This window comes from Anas acuta, chromosome 4 (assembly GCF_963932015.1).
Source record: "Anas acuta chromosome 4, bAnaAcu1.1, whole genome shotgun sequence".
NCBI lineage: Eukaryota > Metazoa > Chordata > Aves > Anseriformes > Anatidae > Anas > Anas acuta.
This window is the reverse complement of record NC_088982.1, coordinates 64,274,761-64,289,685: the sequence shown is the minus strand read 5'-3', so window position 1 is coordinate 64,289,685 and position 14,925 is coordinate 64,274,761.

Genomic DNA, 14,925 nt, shown 5'->3' with positions numbered 1-14,925 from the left:
AAGTGTTTTTAATTTCTTTTTCAAGTGTTGTCAGGAATGAAACAGAAATATGTTCTGTAACCTGCAGTTCACTTCTCTTCCTCCAGCTTCTGTAATTTGATATATTTTTTTTCCTGTGTCTTTTTTATATGCCTATGTTAATTATAATAGACACACTACTCAGATCCTTTGTCCATCAGCCAATTCACACCCAGTTTCATGACTGTGAGATGTATTATTTAATCTAAATGTGCTCTGTATGCTAACAAAAGTCTTTGAGTCTATGAGCAAAGGACTTCCACTACCACCATGGAGAAAAAAAACAGCTTAATGCCTTCTCATATCCTGTGCCCAGTCAGATATGCCAAGCTGATGTAACGTATTAAGCCAAACTTCCACCAAATATGTTTTTCCATGTTCTCCCTGACCAGTACGACTATCTAATAACTTGTTTACTTCTTCCAACATACTCTGTGAAGATGGCCTTGGACAACCCTCCACATTTATCCCCTAAGATTAAGACTTTTAGGGGAAGGAGCTGCCTTGGACTTGTTTGATCTTCTGTCTCCATGTGCACTTTTATGTGTTCTTCCAAGTAGCAGAGGGGTTCTGTATTTATTATTATTTTTTAAATAAAGTTGCTTTTACTGGAAAACATTGTGGTTTCCTATTGCAACTATCTGCAGTCTTGACTCCTTGTAGGTGATTAATGGACCTGCTGATAGTGCCAGTCATTTTCTTAAAAAAGCACTCTAATGGGAGGCCTTAGATAGATTTTCATGCACGAGTGATTGTAGGCTCATTGCATTTTTATAGGGAGATGAAGTGGCTGATTGCCACACAAATGTTTCCATGGCTATTATGTGAAACTGTATTTACAAGGTAGATGCAGTTTCCTCTACAGCAGTTATTACCAGCTCTACTTCGGAGCTTTGCAGACAACAGGAAGCAAATCTGAATTCTGAATAGCAACAAGTCAAAGAAAGATGATGGCTTTTGCTCCAGAAATCTCTTTATGCATAAAATATTTATCTCTAAAGCAGATCAGATCTACCTGCTGGATATAAGGTATGCTGAAGTTTGTTTTTTTCCAAATCTACAACTGAATGAAGTAACAGGACTGCACCACAGATTCTTCTCTCACTGTTATGAATTTGGTTCAAAGAAAAGATATGCTGTCAGCACATGTATATTATATACAAAACACAAAGAAGGAAGAATTAGCCAATCAATATTCTACCCTGAAACACCTTCACAAGATCTTTTTCCCTCACTCTTCCTCTTTTGGCAAACACCTAAGCCCCAAAAGCACGGTTTGTGACATTGAAAATGGAACTGGGTAAGGACCAGGGGGAAAATTAGGTAATAAAGTAAATACCACACTTCCTACATTCACCTCAAACTTTCTGCAGCATTCTTCTAGAGTTCAAGAAGCTCATGGCATTAACTCCAACCTGAAGTACAAGAATCAGAAGTTTACAAGGTACATTTATAGCTTTGTGTGTTTTAGGTAGGACTATAGTCACCAAGTTTTAGGTTTCTCAAAGCTACAGATTAGGGCCTCCATAACCAATCAAAAGGGAGAAAATCTCCACAGGCAATGAACCTCTTTTATTTTACATACTTAGTGACAGAATTAACCACTGTCTGGAAATTTCTACACAAAATAGTGAGTCTAAATAATCTCTTCAGATGATGTGCGTAACTTAAAGAAGACTAAGATGGGCTGTGATGGGTATCACCATTTTTTTGTAGTCCAAGTCTTGGACACAATTACAACATGAAAGGACTTGAATAGGAAGCATTCATCAATGCAGGGTTTGCCACCCTCTGTCTCTAGCAGAGGACGTGTGTACTGACTTCTGAGTTTCCTTGTGGGAACCCTGAACTTAGACAACTGGACAAAATGCTCCAAACTAAGAGGAATTTTGTATTTGATGCCTACTACTACAGACAAAAAAGAGCCTGAATATATTACCCTGGATTTCACTATCAGGATTAACCTTGCTGCAATAACATTAGTGTTGGCAGTTAGTTTTTTATGGAAGAATGGCAAAGCTGGCAAACCACTCACACCTAGTGTATCCCATACCCAGTTCTACAACTGCAGCTTCCAATGATAAAATGCAGCTTTGTCTCTCCAGTACTGAGCCATGATACACGTCTCCAGTGCCGGAGGCTCCCTGCAACTATAAAAAGCCATTTCTTACTGATAAAACGATTCTGCACTGCTGGTGCTACACTGCGACAAGGCAAAGCAGTTGGTGCAATAACAGGGAGTGCCAGGCGGGCAGCACTACTGTGGCTCTCAGTAATATCCTGAGACAGTAAGACATGTCAATTTTACTTGCTATCGAAAAAAAAAATAAAAAAAAATTGTGGAGCAGAAAAGACAATTTGCAGGGAGATTACTGGTAAGGTAAACAGTAAAAACAGTAAAAATAGGGGTGGTACATCTGTGCTGCTGAAAGACAGTATTTACTACAGGCATAGTTTCACCTGATACAGCTTCAGAAGTGTAAAAGTGAGTGGTCTAGGTTTAAGCTAGCTGTCCAGCATTCATCTTCCAACTGGCTGAGGGTGCTGTTTGCAGTCTTCTAGAAATGTGAGTTTTATAAAGCCTGAACTAGGACTCAGTGACATGCTGTAACAAGCCCAGACTTTTTCTGTTTATAGTTTTTAGGGGGGGACAGGACAGAAAGTTTCTCTAGCTCAGAAATATACAAAAATGCATTTGGCTTGTCACTCTGCAGACTTCCAGGTATGACTTGGGTGAGGACTGTCCAAAACTGCATTAGCGTGTCACCTTCAAATGGCTGGAGAAGATGGAATCTGACAGTTCCTGGAGTAACTGAAGCAGTAGCTGAAGCTAGTACCTGCTCAGATACCATGGAAAGGGGCGCAGATGACAGTGTGCTGACTGGAATTTGAAAAAAACACCATTCCTTGCGTCTTCTCAGTTGCCTCTCTTTCTCTCACTATGCTATCTCATGGAGGTTTTGTACTGCCATCTTTTGGCTAGCCTTATCACCACTGGAAAAAAAACAGAGAATGTTTGAGAAATAGTTTGCATCTCCTCCCATCTTTCTCTGTGCCTGTGACAGGGAAGCAGCCCTCCAGCGGACCTTCGTGTTTACTTATGAAGCTTTCCTAATCAAGGTCGTAAATGTGCTAGGAAGCACATGCTCTGGTTTTGACCACAATGTCCAGTGCAGCTGCCAATTACAGTCAGGGACAAAAAAACCAGGATTTTCAGCCTCCATTCTGACCGTGTGGCTGCAATGTCGTGCTTGATGCACAATAAGATGCTTTAGGTAACATGACACTGTATATCTATAAACTTGCTTAAACAATTTCTGCAAAATGGATTGAATAATGCTTAACCACTGAATGTAGCCAAGGAATATAAGTCACATTGAACATGAAAATGTTAAATATGTTTTCATTCCATTGTACAGAAATGCATAATCCTCCTGGATTTAGTGACTCATTAGTGAAGTCATTTTTTGAGGAATAAATAAACTGTATATTCATCATTAGTTAAAAAAATCCATTCAACATGTGCTTAAATTATACTGTAACTGTGTTCTTGGGTGCTACACTGCATAAGAAGAATTCAGGGAATACTTCTTGCATTAGGAACCTTGTGCCTCTTTTATAAATTCTTCATCAAAACAAAAATTTTGCTTTTACTTAAAGAAGAAATAATTGCTTCGGCAGAGGAGGAGAAGACTTGGGGAATGCTTTACTTTTAAAAATAGCCTTTGCTATTACTGAATGATTTAGGAACATCTTGAATGCATCTGCTAAAAGCATTAATGTGGAAGGACTATAATTATAAGAGTTAGGAAAAGAAAAGGGATACATTCTTAGAGGAAAGTGCCTCTAGATTTTATTTTATATTTTATATTTTATTTTATTTTATTTTATTTTATTTTATTTTATTTTATTTTATTTTATTTTATTTTATTTTATTTTATTTTATTTTATTTTATTTTATTTTATTTTATTTTATTTTATATTTGTTTTGTTTCATTCCATTTCATTTTTTTTCCAAAAGTTGTGCTGGACATTGTTTAGCTGTGACCCAAGTATGGGAAACATCCTGTTGTAGGCATCTGCCTTCAGTCCTGGAGATCACTGCAATAGGAAACTACCTCTCCGGGAGGATGTTTCAGTGAATAAGCTGCATAGCTGGCCATGATGAGAATCATAGAATCACAAAACAATTGGGTTGGAAGGAATCTGAAAGATCATCTAGCACCAACCCCCCTGCCATGGGCAGGGATACCTGCCACTAGACCAGGAAGCACAGACTAAACACGTGCTCTGTATGACAGAAAGGGAGCCAGTCTTAGATCATGGCTTCACCAGACCCCAATTTGCATACGCATGCATCTCTTTGTGGTTGTTTATCAAGAGAACAAATCCTAAATGAATAAATGACAGTGCCAGGCTCAAATATTGACTGAGCACCTAACAGGATCATAACATTTTTTTGTGGGAACCAGATTTTTTGAACCCTGCAATTCTTTCAGATCAGCTCCTGCCTAAACCAACTTAGAATCCAAGCTCTGGGCACACTCATGGGCTTTGCACCGACAAGTTTGGGTTTTCTAGCTGCCCAATCGAATTTTTGATTAAAAAAAAACAAACAAACATACCAAACCAAAACTTAAGCCTTCTTCTGACTCTCTGCCCCTTGAATTCTGCATCTGTATCTGTGTAAAGAACAGCACTCGTAAGACTGAAAATAATGAACTTCCGAAGGTTCATTTTGACTTGGACAGATGCCTTCAGGCAGAATGAGGCTGCATAATTTAGCATACTAAGTTGCTTTATAAAAAATGCATGTTGTAATTTGTGAGAGGAGATTTTCAAAGTGTTGTAAAAAAAAAGCTTTAATGCTGGATCAGAAAGGAAAGAGGCTGCAATAGGAACTTATCAAGGCATCTGCCACAAAAATTTATTTGAGTTAAATATAGAGGGCAGGCAAACATCAAGGAAGGAGACGTGTTATAAAAATCTTTCTATTCTAGCAGCATCTGCAGTAGCTGTGCCATGAATGTTATACTGTCTATAAGGCTTTGACAAAGGCTCAGAAGAAGAAAGATTTTTTTTTTTTGGCCTGAGAACTAAAAATCCCTCCAAATATCTGAAGTTGGAAGAAAGGACTTCAAATCCTCAAAATGCAAGCTCATGCTGGGAAAGAAGTTCTGACTCAACCCATAGCTGGAGAGTCTGATTATTATTAAAAGACATCTGTGAGCAACAACAGCTCTTATGGATATTTTCTTGTGCAATTCCTGCATAGCTAATCCTGATATTTCTGATAGTGTATGCGGTACCCAGAATTCAGCTCCCTAAATGGTCCAATCTTGTGTGTATCAGCAAGGCTCTTCTGCAGTCATTGCAGATACATCAATTACACCAACCTTATCTACTGAAACTCAAGACCTGTCTATACTCATAAAACTGCTTAAGCTTTTTTTTTCTTTTTTTTTTTCTTTTTTTTTTCTTTTTTTCCCATCAGATCCTATATCTGACAGTGAGATCAACACTTTCTATTTAGGGGAACAGTTTTACACTGAAAGAAGCAAGATTTAGGTTGGGTATTAGGAGGAAATTCTTTATTCAGGCAGTGTTGAAGCACTGGAACACGATGCCAGAGAGGTTGTGGATGCTCCATCCCCAGAGGTGTTCAAGGCCAGGCTGGATGAGGCCCTGAGCAACCTGATGTAGTGGGTGGCATCCTTGCCCGTCAGGAAGGTTGGAAGTGGATGATCTTTAAGGTCCCTTCCAACTCAAGTTGTTTTATGATTCTATGAAATCCAAAGAGATACTTAACAGTTTCTGTGCTGTGTTTCTATCACGTCATTTATTTCTATAAAGCTTCAGGATTCTTTTTCCCGTTAAGTAAATACTTTTGCCTAGAAACCTTTCTGTTTCATCCTTGACCTGCTACTTCTGCCTTTACATCTGTATTTATGTTGTATAAATATTTGTGGGTAATAAGCGCTTACTTTCATCAAGCGTCTCTCAAAAATTTGGTATTTGAGGAGAGATTAGTGAAAAATATTTTGCATAAATCACTTCTGATTTTTTTTAAAGGCCTTCACTTTATGCTACTGTTAGCTACAGAAGTTGTGTGACTGTTTGACAGGCAAAAGACTTTAGCTTAAACATACCTTGGGGGCATGAAGTCTTATATTTTTGTAGGATAAAATTAACTCAGGCTTTTAATAAATAAAGTTGCCCACTACAGAATTAACAATCTACTTGGGGCTAGGATGACACTAATAAAACTCATTTGAAACACATACAAGCATTTTGCAGAAGACCTCAAAGAGTTCCGAACTGGACACTATATAAATAAATAACACTACAAAGAGAAGTGAACAAATGACTCGTGCCCCCACAGATGACTCTCCAAACAAATGTGGGCATACTGTTTTGGAACATTAAAATCTTTTTAATGTTTTGGGGTTGGGTGAAGCAACTATTATATTTTATTATTATAATTATTATTTCTTTGCATAGACAGCCTGCTTTGCAGATAAATCAGGAATTGTTTCCACTGATGCAGAAGTAGGTACAAGGGCAGTAACTGAACCTGCATACTTGAGCTGGTTGGGAGCAGAACCAGGAGCAGATGTTCAGAGGGGATATATGTTGTTATCCAGCTGCAGCTGTCTGGAATTTAACATCTTGTGCAAAACCTCACTTCTGATTGCAGAAAAAAAGTTCAGTACCTCAGAAGAATAAGTTACCCCACATTTCTTAGATATCTACCTGAAGACGGGCAAAATCACTGCATGAGGTTTCTATCACTAAACTAGTGAGGTTCCTTCACTAACTAGTGGGGAACTGTATCACCAGAGAAAATAAGATTGGGTTAGATGAACCCCACTGAACTGTGTATACAGAGCTCCAAACCAGCAAATTCTTCTGCTGTCTAGTACAAACTGATAAAAAAGCTGCTTTGTCTGATAAGCTTGTATTAATGTGAGGATGGAGAAGCAAGTAAAAGAAGAACTCGTTTTCAAGGAACTGTTTTAATACAGCCCAGGGTGATTTACAACAAACACAGAAGACTGCAAAGCCTACATTGGAACTGACATCTTTTTCTAATGTCCTTTATGTAGACCTCTTAATCAATGCTTATATCCATAAATAAATAAATTATTGAAATTTGCCAAAAGCCTACAATCCTAAAACACCAGTCCTCTCATGCTTACTCACTCTTGGGTACTAACTTGTGTAAGCTGACACACTTTTCTCCTGATACTACACACAAAGACATCAGGAAAGAGGGCAGTGGCTCCTCCATTTGAATTTCCTTCATCAGTTGCTTAACATTGGTATTTCTAATTTATTTCCAAAGTGCAAAAGGAGACCTCTCCTTATAAACATTTCTGCTGGCAATTTGCTCACTCTCATTGGTGTGATCAATGATGAAGGAATTTTATATCTTGAAATGTTTAGATGGAAGGTTAGGACAAATTTACTCTGGACTTAAGTTCATCAGAATTTGCTTGTTTTTCTTTTTACCATCTCCAGTTGCCACCAGCAACATTTGGATAGCTATAAACAAATTCTAAATATTACAGAAGTGTATTTTTGTTCTGCTTGAAAAACTTCAAACAAGAGGCATGACAAACTGCATTCTTTGCTGGCAGGATCCCCTCTACACAGGCTTCTACTAACAAACCAGCATTCATAAAAATTTCATATTGACCCAATTTTGTTCAAGTATAGAGAAAGAAAGATATTCACGAGTGAACACCATGGACCATTTGGAGTGACTCTCTATTTCAGATCAAAAATCAGTCGGATCCAAACGCTGACCCAAGTTTTGGGGGAGCTTTGTGGTTAGTGTTGCTCACAACTGGCAAAGTCAAAAGCAAAATCCTTTCTCTGAACCTTTTTGCTGCAGAATTGATAAGAATGACAAAGATCCCTTCTTCTGTGGCAAAAAGCCTACATCAGTCCCAAGCTCTCATGTTGCGATCTGATGACATTGCAGTTTTTACACAATGGTACTTCCAAACCAGTGTGGCTGATGGGACATGCTGCTCTGACAATGTTTCCTCTTAGTATATTAAATTAGCTCTACCGTTGTTGTGCTTTGAAAGTCAGTTACTCAAAATCTGGCAGCAGATAGGGAGAATCAAGTTATTTTTGTAATGTATTTAGAATGAAAATCATAAAGAAAAATCTCTTTTATTAAGTGGTTGAAGGATGCTTTTTCTCAATGCCAGTTCCTTTAAAAAATGTACATGCTGACTGTACAGCAATACATTTTCCTAAGAAAGCCCAGTCATATGCTATTAAGCAAATTTGTTTTCAATGGCTGTGGAGTAGAGCTGATCACATTATTTCTTTCAAGTAAATTATCCAGTGAATACTTTTTTTATGACTACTTCATTTCTGACTAGGATCTATCATTATTTGAATGCTTCTGCAGAAGGCAAATATTCTCTGGTGAGTCATTTTTTTCCACATTGCCCTCCGTATTCCTTTTTCATAAGTTGTCAAACAAATTAGCTGGCATATTGTATGAGGTTATTTACTTCTGTTGTTTAAGCAGCTTTCAGAAACTCATGATTTCAAAGCAGGGCTGCTCAGAAATTCCCTGAAATACTTTTGATTTCCAAACCAATTATGTTCCTTCAGGAATGCAGCAGAATTATTTAAACTTTCATTGGATCCCTATAGCCAGCAGAAACTGAAAAACAGGTTTTTGTGCCTGGGCCTCCGATATCCCACATGAGTCCAGCTTATAAAGTCACAAGCTCTACGTGGATGGGCAGAGTGGTCTGTCCCACCCAGTTAATTCACTGCTTTCCATCCACAAGCAGCTGTTCAGCCACTTCCAGGAAAGCAGGGGTTCATCATGCATAGCAGCTACATGGGAAGACAAACACCATAACTGAATGCCTTGGCCCTCTTTCGTTCCCCATGCTTTTATTGCTGAGTATGGCATCATACGGCACAGAATATTCCTTTTGTCAGTTTGGGTCAGCTATCCTGGCTGTGTCCCCTCTCGGCTTCTTGTGCACCTGCAACATACTTGCTGGCAGGACAATGCGAGAACCAGAAAAGTCCTTGACTCTGGGCACTGCTCAGCAAAAGATAAAACGAGGGCATGGAGGATGTAGGAAACAACCGGCCAACCAGCCATACCTCAGTGCCTGGAAAGGTGACGGAACAGCTCATCTGGGAAGCCATCTCTAAGTATGTGCAAGACAAGAAGGTGATCATGAGTAGTCAGCATGGATTCACCAAGGGGAAACTGTGCTTAAGCAACCTGGTTGCCTTCTATGATGGGAAAAGTTGACACAGAGTCAAACTGGAGACTGTTACCTAGCAGTGTCTCCCAGGGTTCAATACTGGTTCCAGTATTATTCATCGGTGACTTGGATGAAGGGATAGAGTGCCCCCTCAGCAATTTTGCTGATGCAAAGCTGGGAGGAATGACTGACACAGGTACCAGAGTGCTTTGCTGCCGTTCAGAAGGATCTCAACAGGTTGGACTAATTTCTGGAAATCCAACAAAGTCAAGTGCAATGTGCACTAGGGAGAAGTAACCCCATGCACCAGGTGCTGACCTGCTGGAAAGTAGATTTGCAGAAAAGGACCTAGGGATCTTGGTGGACAACAAGTTGAGTCTTCCAGTGTTGGATACACTCCTCTTCATCTACCAGAAAATGCTTAAATAAACAGTCCCTGGGCTGCTGTGCTAGATGCAATACAACTTTGTAAAGAAAATTCTCACATTTAGATTTTAACATCTACAAGCAGATAATAAAATATATAGTACGTATATACATGTATATTAAACTGTGGTTTTTTGTTTTTGTTTTTGTTTTTTTTCAGACGTAAGGATTATTTCATTCCTGCTGCATTGGTCCTCCAACGCGTGTTTCCCCAAACACTAACACTGAAAACCACAAAGATGCAGACAGCTTTATACACTGCAGCCATGTGTCGAAGGAATAGCCTAGAGCAAGCCTAGCAGCCAAGAATAAACAACTACAACAAGGTCTTCCCGGACTGTAGCAGTTAGAGCATGGATTCGTTTGCTAAAACAGTTTTGTATCCTCAGCTACCAAAAACACTACCAAAAACTAAATGGATCTTCAATTTACAGCATGTCTATGCAGCAGTGTGTTAGAGATACCTAAGCAAGCTCTAAGCACAATAACATTTACACAGTGTATTGTCATGCAGAAATGCCAATTCTAGTACCACGAGGCAGCGCAGCAGACATGCAAGGCCATACAGCTGGGTCTCAGCAAGGTCTGTCACCACCTAGGCTGCTTCCAGCTCCTGAGCTGATGTGTTGAGCACTTGCTCTGCGATCATCACGGGGCCTGATGACATGCATCCCAGGGTTGTGAGGGAATTGGCTGATATAGTCCCCAACTGCAGCAGTTGACAAGGGAAGACTGACCAGTCATCTACCCGGACTTCCATAAGGCCTTTGACACAGTCCCACATGATGTCCTGGTCTCCATATTGGAGAGGGATGGATTTGATGGGTGGACCATTCAGTGGGTAAGGAGTTGGCTTGAAGGTCGCACCAAGAGAGAAGCTTGTCAATGGCTCTATGTCCAGGTGGAGGCTGGTGACAAGTGCTGTCCCTCAGGGGTCTGTCCTGGGACCGGTACTGGTTAATACCTTTATCAATGACATAGACAGTGGGATCAAGTGCACCCTTGTGGGTAGACAAAAAGCTCAACAAGAACCAGCAGGGTGAGCTTTAAGTCCAGAAAGACAACTGCATCCTGGGCTGCATCAAAAGAGGTGTGACCTGCATGTCGAGCGAGGTGATTGTCCCTCTCTGCTCTGCCCTTGTGAGACTCCACCTGGAGTGCAGCATCCAGGTTTGAGGCCCCCAGCACAAGAAAGATGTGGACTTGTTACAGCGAGTCCAGAGGAGGGCTACAAAGATGATTAGAGGGCTGGAGCTTACTCGCTTCGCATACCTTTTTTACCTGCTTACTCTTTCCTAGGCAGAGATTAGAGACAGCTCAGAATGGATGAACACAGTGGTCATTTCTGGCACTAAAAACATACATAGAAGGACCAGAAAACCCAAACCTTCTCTATGCAAGGGACGCCCATTCTTGCGAGCTCACCTCTTTCTGTTCTGCACAGTCACCCTCTGGATGCCTGCTGGATGCCTGCTTTCTGCAGTCAGCATGTCCAAAATGGGACAATGTGACATTCTGTAGTTGGCAGCCCCTGGCCATAATCATACTTCTGTCCTGCCCTGCTGTCCAATTGTGCTTCTTGGCCGAGGAATGTCACGTCTTTGTGTTGTAGAGAGACACAGTTCTGTTCCACCTTTCTGAGCAGAGCCATCTGATGGAACATATGTAGGTAAATATCCTGGCAGCTTCTAGGTTAGCCAAAGCATCAAGAGACTCAACCTGACCTTTTTCATTTTGCTTGCAGAGACCAGAAGATATTTTAATGCTCTCCCTACGAAAGAGCACTTGGTGAGTCTTTCTTACGTATTATATTTTGTAGCTTCCTTGCCAGCAAAATTATTTTCTCTGTACTTCAGTGGAACATAAAAACTCTAACCTGTCAAGGACAGGAGATGCCATGGAAGTGTGCAATGGCTGTTTCCAGGACAGTGCACAGGCCAGGAACCAGAGGAAACCACATTTTCCAGGGTATTTTATAAGCCCATCCTCTCCCAGAGTGCAACAATGTTCAGTGCTTCTTATGGTCTGAGTTAATCTCTGATGTTCTCAAGTGCAGGTATATAAATTCCAATACAAGAGGATATCTGACAGGAGAAAACCCTTAAATCTAGCAGATCAAAGTCTAACAAGATCCAGTGGTTGGAGGTTGAAACTAAAAAATAAGCAATCTGAAATTAAAGGCACAGGTTGCTGCCTTTTTCTTTCCTTCTTTCTTTCCTTCTTTCTTTTTCTTTCTTTTTTCTCCCCCCCCCCCTTTTTTAAAGAGGAAAATTATTTATTTCAATATCTAGTGTTGAGGATGGTTAATTTTGTCACCACTTCAAGCCCAGACCAAAGACAACCAAAAGCGGGTACAGGAGCAGGGGTCTCAGACCACCTTATCTTATGCATGCAATTCAAGTGCCTAAATTAAGTGATCAAACCTTCTCTAGTAGAGAGAAAGGGAGGTTCAAGACAAGGTGGATTTAAAGCAGAAGCCTAACAGCTGATCTTAAAATCTCTTCTCAGTGGATGTAGGCTCTAAGGGTAGCCTTGGGGTATGGCTTAGCATGATGCAGCTAGTCTATACCTGGATGTGGCAGATGAACAACAAAACAGCCTGTTTGGATCATGGTTACATCCAAATAAGCTCCCCCTACCTCTGAGAAATCCCTCTAGCACTGCACAGGAGATGGGGTTATGCATACATGAACCCATGCTGATCTTTAAGTTACTTATACAGACAAATGATCACAGGGCCATCACAGTTTACACTGCAGAGACAGATAAAACAGGTACTGCAAAAAGAGAGAGCAAATGCTGGCCTTCCCTAACCCTCATTTCCCATTAGTGGTAACCAGGGTGACCAGCACTGCCTTCTCAACCCAAGCTGATTCAAGGCCAGTGCTGATGCCTCAGAAACTTCCAACACATCGATGAATTTTTTTTTGGTCTCTGAGTCTGCTAAGCACTTTAGTCCCCTTTCCAAATCTCTCTCCTCTTTCGTCTATGCTTCAACACAGGACCAAACCTCTACTTTTGCTCCTGAACAAACATCTAAACTGAGTGTAAATACTGAAAATCTGCTTGGTTGGACTGTGAGGACAGTAAAAGAGTATATCTTTTCTTATTTTTGCTGCACAAAAGTCAGCCTTTTTTTTGTGCATACATCCTCTCTTTCTGTTCATCCCCACCATTGCAGTACTATTTCATGGCCGATGCAGAGCCAAAGATTGTCCTCCAGTGAAAAACTTCTAACTTCCACAATCAAAAAAATGATAGGAGATAAATGGATCATTCTCACTTTTGTTTTAGAGTAGGACATTAAAAGGAAGGTTGAATTTTCAAAATTAGGAGTAAGTAATACATGAAAAATACTTTCCTGAAGAGTGAGGGAAGTTCAAGCCACAATCCAAATATCTTGTAGTCTCGTGAAATATTAGATGTGAGGGAGAGACTTTGCTAGTGTAAAACAGGTTAGATCTCTTGCCTGAAATGAGTTCTGCTGGTATAGCACAGACAAAGATGGGCCTAGAGTTTTTGTGGTAGATTTGTGCCTTGTTTGGGGATTTTGTGCTCCAGTATGCATTTCTGCTCTCTCAGTCTCTTAATGTCTCACTGAAAGAAATGAACCTGCCTTTAACAAAATCACTTTGCTGGAGACTATGTCAGGCAGATGGTGTCAAGTCTTGGTGTACTGGGCTATGGGGACGAGGATCATATGAAGCAAGGCACAAATTCCAAGCCATGTGCAGACAGTCTATCTCCATCTGCCACTGGCATCAATTATGACTCCTCTGGTTGTCCTGCCTGGTCCTTGTGGGTCCAGGAACTGCCCCAACACTGATGATGTACACATAACAGACCTATATTCTGCCCTGAGTAAGCGGTTCCTGACTGAATGAAGGTTAAGTGGGAATGCAATCTCCTTTTCTATACTTCTGAGATTTAAAAGAGAATGCCTTACCAAAACAAAACAACCAAACAACCAAAAAAAATAATAAAAGCCCAACACACACACACACACAAATAAAATATTAAAATTACAAATGGGGAGAGAGTAGAGAAGGACCACATGGAAAGAAAAATATTAAGGTAATGGAGAGAGGACAAGGCTGTCAGGCAAACTTAGTGGTGGTGAAATGACAGATGGGCTATAATTTTAGTGAGCAGTCCCACAGATGGTTTAGCAGATGGATTCTGCTGGGTTCATACTGCTTAGGTGCAGATTTCAGCTGCTGATTGTGACAGGCAGGGCAGCTTCAGCAGAGAGAAGACCCTTATTTTGCCTTGTTTAATGCATGTGCTGTTCTGAAAAAAACTGGCAGTGCAGGAACAGTAAGTGCCACTATATTAGTCAGCCTTTGCACTCTTTACTTTCCCCTTTGATTCAGTTTTTCTCTGTAAGTTTTAGGAAAGGAAAGGTTTGCTGCAAACAGATTTACCATCTCATTTCTTCCAGTCAAGGTAATTGACAAATGCTATTCTATGGAAAACAAAGTTCTCTGCAGATTCATTTTCACAAATACACACACACAAAAAGATTGTCCTTCTGAATAGATATGTTTTTCTTTGTTTGTTTGTTTTGTTTTGTTTATTTTGATGGAATGTAACTTCTCAAGGTGAGAAACCATCTCCTCACTTTACACACAGGGTCTAGATTCTTACAAGGATTAATGCAATGAAGAGTAATAAAGCACAATGACATTTCCAAGATGCAACAAAACACTTCCTACCATTTTTTTTTTTTAATTTTTGAATGTTCATGGAACTTGTGGATATGAAGGAAAGAAATTTTTGAACATTTTTTCTCCTAAAGTACATATTGCAAGCTAATGAGAATGACTAGCATATAACAATCTTTTTTCCACATATAGAGATCATCTTGCATATATTCTTCTCAACAGACCGTCTTCACCTCACATTCTGTCCTTTTGAGATGGAGGCTGAGAGGTGGAACAAAATCAGATAGATAGGAAATTGTCAGAAGACATTCATAAAATATCTGGGTCTGGTTTTTAAATACAGCTAGAGAAATACAAGCAGCTGGCCAGCAACGAATAAAGAAATGGTAGAGGGAGGTGGGAAAGAAAATAATGGAATAAAGCAGAATTGATTTAGGTCAAGATCACTTCTAAAGAAGGGCAATAGGAGAGATTCTTTTAAGGTGTCTTTTTTAAGCTCTGTGGTATAGGTTTTATATTTATATATATGTATTTATATAACAACTTATTTATAATAAGTTGAG